Here is a 16,745-nt window from a genome sequence, read left to right as displayed (position 1 = left end):
TGCTGGTTAAAAATCAGAAGGGGGTTATGGAAATGAGTAGCATGGTGTCAGTTACTTCAAAAAAATAAGTATATATATATATATTTTTTTTTTCCTTTTCTACTCAAATGAAAAACAGAAGCAGGGAAGAGGAAATGTAGGCATTCATGAGCTCTCTCTTGCTGTCGGGGGAGTGAAACCTGCGGTGGAAGCCGGAAGTCAGGGCCTCTTGATGGAAAGTGCCCTAAACCCGAGAAGTGGAGAGGGTGGAGCTTGGGCACCTGTGGAGGGCGTCACGCCTAATGGTTGGTCTTGCTGAACCGCCGTAGAAGGAAGCAAAGCAACAGCCTATCAGAATTACGCATTGAAATAAGTGATAATTATCAAACTATATAATTTGATAATTATCAAACTGTCCTCTTGGTGGGGCGTGGGGGAGCTAACTTTCCACGCATTGAAGTAAGTGATAATTATCAAACTATATAATTTGATAATTATCAAACTGTCCTCTTGGTGGGGCATGGGGGAGCTAACTTTCCAAAAACATGGCAAAGAATGGCTTTGTCTTTTGAAAAGCTCTAGATATTTTCTTAAAAAACAATTAAACCCAACTCAGTTTTACTAATTAATTTTGGCCAGATATGGTATTCGTTTATCTTAAAACAACTCAGAGTGACTTTTGGGTGCTTTTAAATATCCCATTTCCCCTCAAAGCCCAAGGATTTGGCACCACAAAAGATGCTGAAGTGGGGCTTCCCTGGTGGCTCAGTGGTTGAGAGTCCGCCTGCCGATGCGGGGGACACGGGTTCGTGCCCCGGTCTGGGAAGATCCCACATGCCGCGGAGCGACTTGGCCCGTGAGCCGTGGCCAGTGGGCCTGCGGGTCCAGAGCCTGTGCTCTGCAACGGGAGAGGCCACAACAGTGAGAGGCCCGCGTACCGCAAAAAAAAAAAAAAGATACTGAAGTGGATTGATGGGTGTTCCAACAGGGAAGTTGTAAAACAGACTGTGCTGTTGCAGCATCAGAGGGGTGTGTGTAGACGCTTCCAAGGGGTGTGCTCCAAAGTGACCAAAACTCAGACACATGAACTCAAGTATCAGTCGAGCTACCTTGTAACCATACATCCCACACAGAGTCAGCCTGGAGTGAAAACTGGGTTGAACTGTGAAATCAACTTAAAAATTGGATAGACGAGTGTCTAAATATTTCTATGTGAGCTGTATATTTAAGTCGATTTAGTTCTCTGTATTATTAAATTATTTCATGGAGCCTTTAGATCAGACAGTGCAACTGGATGGAAGGTGTTCCAATGTCCAGCCCTATTGATTTGCACTTAGTTTATCATTCTTTCCACGATGCCCAGCAAAGTATGAATGATACATCTCATAGGTAAGGCTGATCTTTAACTTGTGTTAAATTCAACTTGAACATGTATTATTGAGCACCTTCCAAGGGCTGGAAGACCATGACGCTTATTTTAGGCTCTGCCACTTCCCGTTGTGGGTGATTACTTACCCTTCGTGAGCTGTCAGCCTCTGTGGAATTGGACAATGTCCTAATTATGTCCTGGCATCATTAGGATCAGTTGTTTATTAAAGTTCCTTGTCCATTTTAACAATCACATGAGTAGGGTATCACTATTGCTATTTTTGTTATGACTGCCACCTCCTCTTTCACTCATCTAGTGATATCCCAGTATAGGCACATCCTAAATATTCAGGAAAACACCTCTTCTAGCTTTGCAAATCATAAGACGATCCAAAAGTCACCCCAGTTCCTTCTGTGTTTCTGTTACGGAAAACACGATGAGGGTGATCTAGGTTTTAAAGTAAAGCACAGCTGGGCTGTCACTTCCTGTGTTGTTTTCCATGCCTCTCCTCTGATTGCATGAAGGGCGCATCACCTCTATTGCTTTCTATTCCATCACAATCCCAGTATCTGGGCAGATCCCCTAAGTTGGCGGAATACTCACTCCACAAGCTGAATCCTGAGGATTTGCCTTCCTTCGCCACCCCTCCAGCTCAGTAACTGCAGAAAGACTACCAGGAAAGAGCACATTCTGGGGTGCGCCCTGCCATCTTGTCAACCTGGGGCCTTGAGAACTGGATGCCACCGCTTGCTCCTAAATTTTGGCCTGGTGGTTCACTGTGTGGCCTCCTGAGTGAGGCCTGGTCCTCAGTAGTGACTCGGGGGGAGGGGTGTCATTTAAAGCAGACAAGGCAGGTGAGCTGTCTGAGCTGGAGTCTCCCTCCTGCGTGTCCATCTGGCTGTCTTTCCCCTCCCCACGCCTCTCATCCCAGGACTCGTAGTTCTTCACCTGGTTGGGTGCCTGTAGAGCCAGCCTTCTGCACCACTGATAAAACATCCTAAGATTCTCATCAAGAGACATTTTTCTCTTCCTAATTGATCACAAGGGGACTGGCTTCCCAAATCGATTTCCAGGTTGTTTTTTTTTTTAAAAAAACCTCTAACTCATGGCTGGCTGCACAGTAAAAAATAGACAAATGGGGCCTCATCAAACTGAAAAACTTCAGCATGTCAGGGCAAACAACAAACGAGTGAAAGCCGGCCTATGGGATGGGAGGAAGTAATTGCAATTCATATATCTGATAAAGGGTTAACCTGAAGAATATATAAGGAACTTCTATAACTCAACAACAAAAAACCCAAATACTTGATTTAAAAATGGGCAAAGGGGCTTCCCTGGTGGCGCAGTGGTTGAGAGTCCGCCTGCTGATGCAGGGGACATGGGTTCGTGCCCCGGTCCGGGAAGATCCCACGTGCCGTGGAGCGGCTGGGCCCGTGAGCCATGGCCGCTGAGCCTGCGCGTCCGGAGCCTGTGCTCCGCAACGGGAGAGGCCACAGCAGTGAGAGGCCCGCGTACTGCAAAAAAATAATAATAATAAAATTTAAAAAAAGAAAAAAAAATGGGCAAAGGATTAGATGTTTCTCCAAAGAATACATACAGATGGCCAATAAGCACATGAAAAGATACTCCACACAACTAACCATTAGAGAAATGAAAATCTAAACCACAGTGAGATATCACCTCACACCTGTCAGGATGGCCACTATCAAAAGTACAGAAATAACAAGTGTTGATGAGGATGCGGAGAAGTTGGAGCCTGTGCTCTGTTGGTGGGAATTTAGAATGGTGTGGTTGCTATGGAAATCAACATGGAAGCCCATAAAAAAATAAACTAAAGAGTACTGCCATATGACCCAGCAATCCCATTTCTGGGTATTCATTCAAAAGAATTGAAATCAGGATCTCAAAGAGAGATTTGCACACCCATGTTATTGCAGCATTTTCACAATAATTAAGAGATGGAAGCAACCCAAATGAACATTGACAGATGAATGAATAAACAAAATGTGGTATATATGCACAAAGGAGTACTATGTAGCCTTAAAAAGGAAGGAAATTCTGATACCTGTTACAACATGGAAGAACCCTGAGGACATTGTGATAAGTGAAATAAGCCAGACACAAAAGGACAAATACTTGTCTGAGGCATTTAAGGTAGTCAAAATCATGGAAACAGAAAGTAGAATGGTTGCCAATGGCTGAGGGGGGAAGGAAGAGAGAAAATTAATGTTTAGTGGGTATGGTTTCTTTTTTTTTTTCCCCAGGCAAATCTCTCACTTATATTTTATTTTTATTTATTTTTTCCAGGCAAATCTCTTACTTTTATTTAATTTATTTCTTTTTTAAAAATGTTATTGGAGTGTAGTTGATTTACAATGTTGTGTTAGTTTCAGGCATACAGTGAAGTGAATCAGTTATACACATGCACATAACCACTCTTCTTAAGATTCTTTTCCCATATAGGTCATTACAGAGTATTGAGTAGAGTTCCCTGTCCTATACAGTAGGTCCTTATTAGTTATCTATTTTATATATAATAATGTGTGTACGTCAATCCCAAACTCCCAATTTATCCCTCCCTCCCTTACCCCCTAGTAACCATAAGTTTGTTTTCTACATGTGTGACTCTATTTCTGTTTTGTAAATAAGTTCATTTGTACCATATTTTTTAAGATTCCACATATAAGCGATATCATACGATATTTGTCTTTCTCTGTCTGACTTACTTCACTCAGTATGACAATCTCTAGGTCCATCCATGTTGCTGCAAATGACATTATTTCATTCTTTTTTATGGCTGAGTAATATTCCACTGTATACATGTACCACATCTTCTTTATCTATTCCTCTGTCGATGGACACTTAGGTTGCTTCTATGTCCTGGCTATTGTGAATAGTGCTGCAGTGAACATTGGGGTGCATGTATCTTTTTGAATTATGGTTTTCTCTGGATATGGGTGTAGAGTTTCAGTGTTGCAAGATGAAAATGTTCCAGACGTCTGTTACACAACAATGTGAATATACTTAACACTATTGAACTGTACACTTAACAGTTGTTAAGATGGTACATTTAATATTGTGTGCTTTTTTTTTACCTCAATAAAACACACACACACACACATACAGACACACACACAGACAGACACACACACAGACAGACACACACACAGCCTCTAAGTCATTGGCTTTTGCCTGCCCGCAGTGTCGGAAGTCACTTGTGACAGGGTTGGAAAGTTTCAATATTGGTAATGATTTAAGTTGCAAATGTTTGCAGATTGCAAGCAATAAAGGAATAAATTGGTACATGTAAATGGCTGAGAACCGTGCTTGGTCCATGTTCAGTATCAACACATATGTGTGTAGTGGTCAAGCATAGCACTGATAGTTTACAGTCTTTAAAGCAGGCTCGTTCTTTTGAACACAATACCAGAAATACTCTTGGAGTGTAGACAGACAGAGATAACTCATCTTCTCAAAATCCCTACTGTAATCTCTGATGACACTGAGTTGGGAGAGGACTTCAGATTGCTCTGCAGACTCTGGGCAGATGCAGAGTGTATGACAGAAAAAAGAAAGGGTGGCACAGCCTTGGCAAAGCTGGCTGATGACATTAAATTCTCTACAGATTTCATGGCTTGTAGTGATGTTGAAGTCCCTTCTATCAGACTCGGAATTTGTAAGAGACTCAGACTTCTTCCTAGAGAGAGAAAGTGATTCCTGTAGCTCCGACTAAGGCTTTGCTGGCCAGGACAGGCAAGGGCCATCCCACAAGTTTTAGTCAGGACTGACACATTGCAGGCTTTTGGGACGACAATGTGAGCTATTTCTGCAGGTTCTGAGAGCCACCTCTTAAGGCAAAAGAATACATGCCCCTCAGCTAACAGAGATACAGATGTGGAAAAGTTGTGCCTTGGAAAATAGCAGAGTCTACAGACAACTGGGGGAGCTTTGCCCAGCCTTGGTTTGAAACCATTTCTAAAGCAGCCATTAAAAGATTACACAAGCCGCAATGTTCATACTCTTGGCTTTTCTTTGAGGAAATTGAGTATTTCATGGTAGACTCCCCATAAGGAAAACACACACCCAGGAATGCAGAAGCTCAGGCATGTTGGAGGCTTGGTAAGGTGTGTGTGTTGATGGGGCAGGTGTGGGTATCACAGAAAATGGAGGAATAAGAGAATGCACTCCATCTGGGATCAGCATCCATCGCCCCTGGCAGGGTCCCAAGAATGCAGGGGCTGGTCCTGCCTCCTGGAAGAGAGGTACGACACAAAAGCATGGAATGGTAACAGCAAGAAGCTGCTGAAAGTGTGTGGACATGACCATCAAATACAAACCTGCATGGACCAACAATCAACGACAATTATAGACAGCAGACAAGTTAACGGTTTCCTGTATCTCCAGAGCTCACCGTGCAGGTATGGAGCAATAGATAATGCCCCAAACACGGAAAGAGGATGAGCTAGGTCAAACAGTTCTGCCCTATAATGAGGTTTCATGTCTTCTTAGTCTCTCCATTCTCTCCTGCGTGAAGAGCAATGGTCAGTGCCCTCATAGCATCCCTCAGCAGGCCCAGATTTCAGGCTGACGAGTTCTCTTTCTGCCCTACTCAAACTGGGATCTGAGCATTTAATTTTATTTTTATTAAAAGGGTCACAATATACTCAAACGTGAGAAATATTGCTCAATACTGTATCCTCATTTTGAAGATTCATAAGGCAAACCAATATATTAAAGCTCAGAGCATGTTTCTGACATAAAGAAATGAGTTTAGTTTAGTTCAGTGCAATTTTCCCAAATGTATGTATACTCAGAACATGTTTTTTATCAGAGAACATTATTAATAGTATTTGGATCAGCTTCTCCAGAAACATTGGATTAAGTAAAGCCCCAAGTCCTCAAACTCATTCAATTGCCTCCATAATCACGCCCTCAAATCAATCTAATCTTACCTACTACTGCTTTTCCATGTAAATCTTCAGATGGGGAGGAAAGGTTGTTTCATTTTTCTGAAATTCTACGTCCCTTTCTTTTGCCAGTATTTCAAGCTCAAGGGTCCTTCCTGCATCTTTGCTCATGTTATAATTCTCCCAGGAATCTCTCTCCAGCACTACCACTTAAATTTTAACATACAAATTAAGTACTTACCATCTGTAAAGACTTTCCTAATTTCTTCAGTTATTTTGTTAATAATAATGGTTAACACTTCACAAACATTTGCTATGCACCATAAACTCTAACTAGAGCCCCTTTTATGCATTATTTTACTTAGCCGTTAGTATTCTATGAAGGTGGGTATGTGATTAACTCTCTAGGCCTCAGCTTTCTGATCTGTAAAACGAGCCTAAGAATCCTTGCTTGCATCTGCACAGCTGGTAAGTAGCAGGGATAGAATTCAAACTCACTTCTGTCTGACTTCAGAGCCTGTCCTCTTAACCACTATGCTGTACCTTGTCTCACAACAATGATTCTCTTATCTAAATCCCTACAAAGTTTTTGATTAGGCTGCTTTTGGAATTTTGCTATTTAATACCTTTTTAAAAATTAAAAAAAATTTTTTCTGTGTAAGAATTTACATTTATTTATGTATTTATGTATTTATTTATTATTGGAGGTTAGTTTCTGCTGCACAGCAAAGTGAATCAGCCATACGCATATACACATCCCCTCCCTCCTGGACTTCCCTCCCCCCATCCCACCCAAATAGGCCATCACAGAGCACTGGGCCGAGCTCTCTGTGCTATACAGCAGGTTCCCACTAGCCATCTGTTTTACACGTGGTAGTGTATTTACGTCAAACCTAATGTCCCAATTCATCCCACCCTCTCCTTCCCCCACTGTGTCCACACATCTGTTCTCTACATCTGCCTTTCTATTCCTGCCTTGTAAATAGGTTCATCTTTACCATTTTTCTAGATTCCATATATTCACTGCCTTGTAATTAATAAGTTGCAAATTCAGAGCTTAAGTCAAGATGACAGGTGGCTCTCAAAAAATACTTGTTGTAAACACATGAAAGAATGCTAAACATCATGAATCATTAGAGAAATGCAAATCAAAACTACAATGAGATATCATCTCATACCAGTCAGAATGGCCATCATCAAAAAATCTAGAAACAATAAATGCTGGAGAGGGTGTGGAGAAAAGGGAACACTCTTGCACTGCTGGTGGGAATGTGAATTGGTTCAGCCACTATGGAGAACAGTATGGAGGTTCCTTAAAAAACTACAAATAGAATTACCATATGACCCAGCAATCCCACTACTGGGCATATACCCTGAGAAAACCAAAATTCAAAAAGAGTCATGTACCAAAATGTTCATTGCAGCTCTATTTACAATAGCCCAGAGATGGAAACAACCTAAGCGCCCATCATCGGATGAATGGATAAAGAAGATGTGGCACATATATACAATGGAATATTACTCAGCCTTAAAAAGAAATGAAATTGAGCTATTTGTAATGAGATGGATAGACCTAGAGTCTGTCATACAGAGTGAAGTAAGTCAGAAAGAAAAAGACAAATACCGTATGCTAACACATATATATGGAATTTAAGGAAAAAAAAATGTCATGAAGAACCTAGGGGTAAGACAGGAATAAAGATGCAGACCTACTGGAGAACGGACTTGAGGATATGGGGAGGGGGAAGGGTGAGCTTTGACAGGGCGAGAGAGAGTCAGGGACATATACACACTAACAAACGTAGTAAGGTAGATAGCTAGGGGGAAGCAGCCGCAAGGCACAGGGATATTAGCTCGGTGCTTTGTGACAGCCTGGAGGGGTGGGATAGGGAGAGTGGGAGGGAGGGAGACGCAAGAGGGAAGACATATGGGAACATATGTATATGTATAACTGATTCACTTTGTTATAAAGCAGAAACTAACACACCATTGTAAAGCAATTATACCCCAATAAAGATGTTTAAAAAAAAAAATACTTGTTGTTTCTTCCAGGTAGTTGGGGTCAATGACAGCTTCCTAAATCCACATCTCACCACAATACAAAACAAGAGCCTATAAAATTACACAAAGTCCAGGACACTGGCACAACTAGAAGACAATGATTGTGCAAAATTTACGTTGTTTTTAAGTAAAAATAAAATCTCGGTAAATAAAATCTCTCAGACTCTTTGGCAAACCTTTGTTACAGGCAAAGGCAGTCTGATTTAAAAAACAAAATAAAACAAAACAGAAACATTGCACAGAAGAGAGAATAAGCGAATGAGCAGCAGGTCTAAAATTATTCTAAAACCACAACCAGAATGATAGTTAACCTAATTGTGAAAATACTGAAAACATTTACTAGTAGACCATAGCACTGATTATAGGGAGGAGACTTAAAATATATGTGATTTGAAGTGGCAGTCTTCAAGAAGCATAGTTTCTGGTAAGAAAAAGACAAAAAATAAGGGATAGGCACTTTTCGGGGTTGGCTGGTAAAAATAAAAGGAATGAAAGGAAAAATTAAAGTCCTGCAAGACCAAAAGTAATATAAAACCTAGAGGGTGAAGAACTACCCCATGCATCCATTAGAAACTCACGCATTAAAGAAACCAGACTATACAGACAGAAGAGGACATCATGCCACTAGATTAGAAATCCTGTAAACTACCACAAATATACAAAATGAATACTGTGGAACTGAATAAAGCTCCACACTATTCATACAAAGTATTGTGTGAATACAAAGTATCCCACACATATTCTATACAAAGTTACCACAAAAATATAAAAAATGAGAATTAACACATTTCAGTTGATGAAACTCCTTCCCTAGAGACAACCATGAAGCAAAACTGTAAGATATGCTCCAAATGAATTAAATATTTTCAAACACCTATAACATGAAGAACCACTTTTAATCAGAAATCAAAAATTAAAAACAAAAATGGACAGAAAAACAGAAATGAAGAAAGTAATAAGAGTCACTGAAGAAATGCAAGAAAACAACACGAAAATAAGATAAAGGAAGAAGTAAAAAGGATCAAAGAGAAGAAGGTTGGTTGGGAAGATCAACAAAGGAGAAACAACATACACATAATTGAAGTCACAGATGTAGAAAACAAACAATGGAACAGAACTAATATGTAAATTGTAATCCCAGAAAACTTTACAGACATGAAAAAGACCTGAATTTATAATTGAAAGTGTCCACTGATTTCCTCAGAAAACAGAGAGGGAATGATTAGATTTATGATATAACCCAGTAAATCTATTAGACTTAAAAGATAAAGAAAAATATTTCAAGGTTTTCAGGTAAAAAGGATTAAAATAACTTGCAAGAGCAAAAGAATTAATCTATAATTAGAATTCTCAAGACAACTAAGAAAACAAAGCAGCAATGGAGCAGAATTTCAAAAAACTCAGTGAAAGAAAGTATGAGAAAAGACCTTTATTATTTTTAAAAAATAAATGTATTTATTTAGTTTTGGCTGCATTGGGTCTTCTTTGCTGCACACAGGCTTTCTCTAGATGTGGCGAGCGGGGGCTACTCTTCATTGCGGTGCATGGGCTTCTCATTGCGGTGGCTTCTCTTTGTTGTGGAGCATGGGCTCTAGGTGCACGGGCTTCAGTAGTTGTGGCATGTGGGCTCAGTAGTTGTGGCTCGCTGGCTGTAGAGCACAGGCTCAGTAGTTGTGGCACACGGGCTTAGTTGCTCCATGGCATGTGGGATCTTCTGGGACCAGGGCTCAAACCCATGTCCCCTGCATTGGCAGGCGTATTCTTAACCACTGTGTCACCAGGGAAGTCTAGGACCTTCATTTTTAATCAAACTGTCTGTGAATCATCAAGACTGTAGACAATGGTTTCAGACACTCAAAAACTTGGGGAGATGTGTGCCATGCCCCGTTCTCAAGGAATTCAAGAGAGGATGAGCTTCATCTAAACAAGAGATGACTAGAAAAGCTCCAGCAAGAGAACACAAGGAAAATGGAAACAATAAGAGAAATGAGGTTGCAATCCTAATGTCAAAGTAGAATTGACACCTAAAAGCATTAAATGTGACAAACAAGAACATTTTAAAATGCTGCAAACATAATATGTAATGGAGATGTAACGGTAATGAATATATATATACACCAGTTAACACAACAACCACTGTTATGAAGCAACAATTACAGGAGAAGCAAGGACATAGAAATATTAATAGAAACAGGTAGGAGATGTTAACACATCACTTTCAGTACAGGACAGATCAAGCTGACAAACCAGTAAGGATATAGAAGACTTTAAATAACAGGGGGGACCACTGATAGGGAGCTAAGGATATAGAAGACTTAAACTAAACCACAGGGGGGACCACTGATAGGGAGCTAAGGATATAGAAGACTTAAACAACAGGGGGAACCACTGATAGGGAGCTAAGGTATGCAGATTGGGCAGAGGGAAAAGGAGCTGCAATGCAGTTGCAAATGAGGCCTCAGACAGTCCTGCTGGGAGCTGGGCTACATCTTCAGGTTTCTCCCAGTTTGAGGCAAGAGGGCTCAGCCTTTGGATTCCGGAATCAACAAGTCCCTGACAGGTCATAACCTCGGGTAAGGCAGCTCCATGTGGCTGAGGGCAATTCCCAATGACCTTGAATCTCATTTAAAAGCTTCTGCCTGCATTCCAACAGGGACCAGGGAGCCACTGCATGTTCTTGAGGGGCAGAAGGGCAGTATGGAAGATTCTTAGAAGACATATTTTTGGTTGTCCTTCACACTTAGCAGAATCATTAGAAAGGATCTGTGAGTTCCATGCCTGCAGTTAGTATATGGGTTCATGTAGAAGCAGTCTTTCATGACTGAACCGCCTTCTTTAAATCTGCAGTGTTAACATTTCCAATCACGCTTAGTTATCTTCCATAAAAGGCCGTTGTAATCTTAAAGACATTATCTATGACACTGTGTTTTTCTGCTGCTGGTTAGGCAAATGGCAAACCAAGGTGCCTGCTCAGGGAAATTAATGTCCTCGTTTGTCACCAGTCTGCACAGCAAAAGCACTGGTTCCCTTTCTGGCTGATTGAGTAATGGTTTAGAAGAGGAAAATTGATAGGTACAACGCTACTCCTAGAAGGGAAAACTGATAAAAAGAATTGACTACCCAAATCTCTCTCATTTCTATGAGATAGTCTTTCTGCTCACATTAAATGAGCTTGTCAAAATAAATAAGGAGGCACTGTCACTGTGGATGGTGGAAGCCAGGTCCTTAGTAGAGGAAATCAGTTTGGAGGTGGAGGGTTTGTTTCTGCTCCAGGCAGGCGAGTCTCCAATGTCATTCACTTCTTATTCTTGCTTAGCGTGCAACCATTTCCTTCTGCCTTTGATACAAATCCTACACATCCTCTGAGGCCAACTTCAGTCTCTTCTCTTGGAAGTCAGAGTGTCCTTCTCTGAATTTCTACCATTTGCAGTCTGTGCTGTGCAAGTTGGCACTTAGCGAACGTCTTCTTTTCTTCTTTCTTGTATAATTCTCACCGTTCTATGTGCGTTAGCCTTACCACTTAGACAATCTGACTTTTTGTGGCTGTTGGCCGTGTCTTATACAAGTCTGTATTCCCCTGCACAGAGCACCATGCTGGGGACATTATAAGGATGCCATATATAACTGATTAGTTAGACCTGGCACGAATAGCATGCATCTGCTTTTTGCTGCCCAGCAGCCATTCTTTTCCTTTCTGGAAATAATAATATGGAATAATATCCCAAATAGTTTGAGAAGCCACTCAGTCCTTCATTATCAACCCTGAATTTTTGTAGGATTGATCATTCTTCAGCAACAATCTGTTCATCTCATTCTGGTTGTCATAGTGATTGGTTCAGGGATGGGCAGGCAACCTAAGGCCCTTCATGGTAAACCTCAGAGCCTTTTCTGGTATGTGAGTTCAGGGTTATACCCAGCTTATATCCCTGGAAACTAGTAGCAGCCATCACGTGACCACGAGGAGAACCAGTGTTAAAATGAAGGTAGAGTAGAGAGAGGTTTGAGGACATCATTGAACCACTGGACCGAGGCCTGCCTATAGACTTACCCACTGAAGAACAAATAAAGTTCTCTTTACAATTTAAGCTAGTTTGAACCTGTTTTTGTAATGAGTAACCAAATGAATATAGGAGATCCTTGGTAAATATTTCTATGCAACCCACAGTAATTTATGTGGGCATTTTGTATCTCCTTGGAGATCAGAATCGTGTTTGGACAGTTTTTCTTTTCATAGTACTAATATTTAGTTACTTTCGGGAGGAGAATATTGCAACATTCTCGCAAGCTGTAGGGATAACTATGGGTAAAGAGAATGAAATGAAAAGCAAGTTTTCTCACTTCGATACTCTCTCCCTTTGCGGGAGGTTTCTTGGAAGTTTTGAGGAACATGGAGAAAGCAGCAGGGGGGAGGGGATCAGTCCAGAGTAGTTTTCACCACTTCCAGGTTCTTCTATTCGCTACTTAGCTGCCCCACGCCTTGACTCAGACAAGGGGATTCTTTTTTTTTTTTAATTTATTTTTTTATACAGCAGGTTCTTATTCGTCATCCATTTTATACACATCAGTGTATACGTGTCCATCCCAATCTCCCAACTCATCCCACCACCACCCACCCCCCCGCCGCTTTCCCCAGACAAGGGGATTCTTTCCTCTTCTTTAGCAAAGATTCCCATCCTTTATGCTGCCCGTACTGTCCACCCCCTTCACGAACCAAATACACAGCCTTCATGCCACCTCTCATTGCACTTCTGTCAGTCTCAGAACTATTGGCATTTTTGGCTGGACAGCTCTTTTTTGTGGAGGCTGTCCTGTGTGCTGGAAGATGGTTGGCAGCATCCCTGACATCCATTCATTAGATGCTGGTAGCCCTCCCTCCTCTTCCAGAGTTTGACAACAAAAATGTTTACAGGCATTGCCAAATGTCCCCTGGGGTCAAAATCACCCCCCTCCCCATCCTGTTGAGAATCTCTGCTCTACGGGGAATGGAGGCGTATAATCTAGGAAAATGATGTTCCTCTGGTTGTCCCTCTTTGGAGATTCTGAGTTTTCCCATTAGCATCCTGAATCCATGCACGCGGGATCTCCATTCTGAAGTGATGGAAAAATCAAGATACTTGGGGCTCTCAGAAATCGGACCCAACTACACTAGTCCTGTGTAAGTGCTCTGAATCTGTGTTCACAGGCAGTGATTCAACGGTCTATCGAAACTCTGTCATCAGCCACAAATCCTTGTCATAAAGCAAGAGAAGGGAATCCAGTATTCCCAAGACAGTGCTTTTCCTTGCATTGTCTTAGGAAAAGAGCAGTAGAGTGCCAGCTACTATTTACTGAGCATCTCCTATGTCCTACTATGTACATCACTGAATGCTTTGTATTTATCCAAACTAATCATCACAGACGTGCTCCCAGGTCGGCATTATGACTCCATCGTATCAATTCAGAACTTAACCTTCCTGAGCTCAGCCCTAACTCCTAGCAGGTTACATCCTGGGTGTGTCTGGTCAAGGTGCACACCATTTACCTCGGCTGGCTCCCTGAGGGTGAGCATCGTCTTCTCCACCAGGAAACTGCTCCCGGCAGGCTGAAGTCTAGGCTTGCTCTTGTTTTATAATAAATGCCTGGGAAATGTAGTTTCTCTTGCCCTGGACCCTCTCCCTCGATGCTTTGGGTCCCAGGAAGTTGACCTTTACAGGTTGCAGCAACAAGGCTCCCTGACCTCCGGGATCCCAGTTAGGTGTGGACAATGGGGCACCAGGATCAGGAAAGGTTGGGCTCCCTCTGTCTCTCCATCTCTCCCTGCCTCTGCCAGGCTGCCTCTCAGCAGTGCCTTTGTCTCTCTACCAAAGACCACAGCTCCTCCTGGGGGTGGGAATGGTTCTGGCAGTGGAATGCCTGGGAGAAGGACCTCGGTCTTTGAAGAAAGAATTCAGCAAAGAGACAGAGATTGTGAAGCAGATAAATTGTTTGTTAGCAGCAAAGCACGTGTGAAAGAGCACGTGGATGTACTCAGAGTGAGTTGCACGCCATAGGGGCGGCTTAGGTTACTTATATGGGGGCAGTTTTCTGGGTTGTCTCTGGCCAGTCATCTCGCTTGTGCTGTCAAAGGGCAGCAGGAAACCAGTTGGAGCTGCTTAGCCTGGGGCCTGTCTCCTGCCTCAAGAGGGGGTCCCCTTCTCCAGCTGCAGCTGCAGCTCCCCAAATCCTGGTTAGCTGCGCCTTCCCCTCTCTCCAGACCGAGGAACAACAAAGGTCGCTCTTGGCGAGCCTCACGTGCTTCCTGGGTTCTTTCAACCCCAATCCTAGGCAGCTGGTACCTGCTCAGATCAACTCACCCTCCAGCCTAAAATTAATTCGCTCTCAAATATAAACAAAAATCAAGGGACCCTGCACTTTAAGTCCTCAGTGACTCTGTCTTATGTTAGCATAATAATAATCTGTCTTACGTCTTGTGCCGTGGTCTCGGTACTGTGTGACCTTTGGCCCAGTGAGTTTTCATCACGGGACTGTTCTAGTTATTCACTAGTGGATGCTTCAGTTGACTCCCCTCACTTCGATTATCCTTCCTGAGTGTACAGACCGCGTCCCGTGGGCACCTAACTGATAGCCTGAACCTGGTATCACGATGAACACTCAGTGATGTGCTGAGGTTACTTCTGGTAACTTTCCCAGGGCTTGCAGGCAGACACCTAACCAGAGTCCCCAGAGGGTGGAAGGGAGGGAGTGGGGTCTCGATGGACCTGACATGCCAGCATCCAAGCTGGTGGCTCTGTTGGTTGGTGGGCACTTTGTATGTAGCGTGCTCCTCTCTCAGAAGGACACTTTTCTTTAAGGTGGGGCAAGGCTAGCACTTACCTGCACAGAGGTGGGACACATCTCGGTCCACACTCCCCTTTGGCGTCAGCAGTTCCGTCAGCCATTTCTGTCTTAGTAGATTTGCTGGCACTCCACACGTATTTGTGGATTCCTGCTTTTAAAAAGTGACTTAAATCTTATCTTTCCAGGTTGTTGCAGCCTAATGGGAAAGCCCACAATGCCAGCAGCTGCTGGGGGGCCCCAGCCCTGGTACATACCTCAATGGCTGGCACATAGAGCAAGCTCTGTGCATGCGCCATTTCTTCATTGATTGGAGAGAGTATAATCATTTACTCAGTAAAGATCACCCAGCATAAAAACCATTGCAGGACTGAGATAAGACAGATTAACAAAGGAAACAGAGTGCAAGGTCACTTTAAAAAATGTATTTATTTAGTTTGTTTAGTTATTATACTTTTGTATTTGGAAGCAAATACATTTTAATCTGGGGAGCGAGGCCTCATTTGACTAGGGGAGGGTATTACATAGGGCTTTATCCTAATGGTAATAATTTTCAGGATCTTGATTGACTTTAAATTGTCCAAAACATAGCATGTAAGAAGATGGAAGAAAGTTCTGAAGTGGGGCTGTAATGAGCTGGATATCAAGAGATCTATATTCTTCTCTGCATCTTTTTTTTTTCTTTCTTTCTTTTTTAATTTAATTTTTATTTTATATTGGAGTATACCTGATTTTCAATGTTGTGTTAGTTTCAGGTGTACATCAAAGTGAATCAGTTATACATATATCCATTCCTTCTCAGATTCTTTCCCTTATAAGTTATTACAGAATATTAAGTAGAGTTCCCTGTGCTATATAGTAGGTCCTTGTTGATTATCTATTTTATATATAGTAATGTGTATATGTTAATCCCAGACTCCTAATTTATCCGCCCCACCTCATGTTTCCCCTTTGGTAAACATAAGTTTGTTTTCAAAGTCTGTGAGTCTATTTCTTTTTTGTAAATAAGTTCATTTGTATCGGGATTTTTTTTCAGATTCCACATCTAAGTGATATCATATGATATGTGTCTTTCTCTGACTTACTTCACTTAGTATGATAATCTCTATGTCCATCCGTGTTGCTGTAAATGGCATTATTTCATTCTTTTTTAAGGCTGGGTAATATTCCATCGTATATATGTACCATATCTTCTTTATCCATTCATTTGTTGATGGACACTTAGGTTGCTTCCTCTCTGCATCTTTCTAGTGGATGGCATTGGGAAAATCTCATCTTACCTTCCAAGTATCATTGTTTATCATCTATCTATCTACCTCTATCTATCTATCTATCTATCTATCTATCATCTATCTATTAAATAAAGAAGGAGTTTGGACCACATAATTCAGATGGTTTCTGACCTTCTGTGATGTGATGATGGGATTCTGATCGTCTGAGCAATGTATTTAAACGTCGCTTCTCTTCCGGTCTCTTAGACCCACACGTCCAGGGCTGGTTGCTGGTAGGCGAATGTACCTTAAATTGCCTTTGATGTGCTCCTGGGGTCCTCTGAGTGCCTGTCCCTGTTCCCATTCGATGGCACCTGTGCTCCCCTCTCATCCCGCATCACCACA

At 42.0% G+C, this 16,745-nt stretch overlaps 1 protein-coding gene across 1 annotated transcript in view; it reads left to right on the top strand.

Annotated features, from left to right (window-relative positions):
* Nucleotides 1-16,745, top strand: part of LOC111176411 (actin related protein 3B) — a 289,879-nt gene that overhangs the window by 260,719 nt on the left and 12,415 nt on the right. The window contains exon 16 of the transcript XR_016394224.1: nucleotides 1-16,745. This exon is cut by the window's left edge and continues 30,754 nt beyond it; it is cut by the window's right edge and continues 12,415 nt beyond it. The gene's annotated coding sequence lies outside the window, so the exon portion shown is untranslated.

This window comes from Delphinapterus leucas, chromosome 9, assembly GCF_059928025.1.
Source record: "Delphinapterus leucas isolate spDelLeu-1000000601 "Yukka" chromosome 9, BTC_Dleu_Yukka2, whole genome shotgun sequence".
In the NCBI taxonomy this organism is placed as follows: Eukaryota; Metazoa; Chordata; class Mammalia; order Artiodactyla; family Monodontidae; genus Delphinapterus; species Delphinapterus leucas.
The sequence above is the reverse complement of the archived record's forward strand: the minus strand, read 5'-3'. Positions and strand labels throughout refer to the sequence as shown.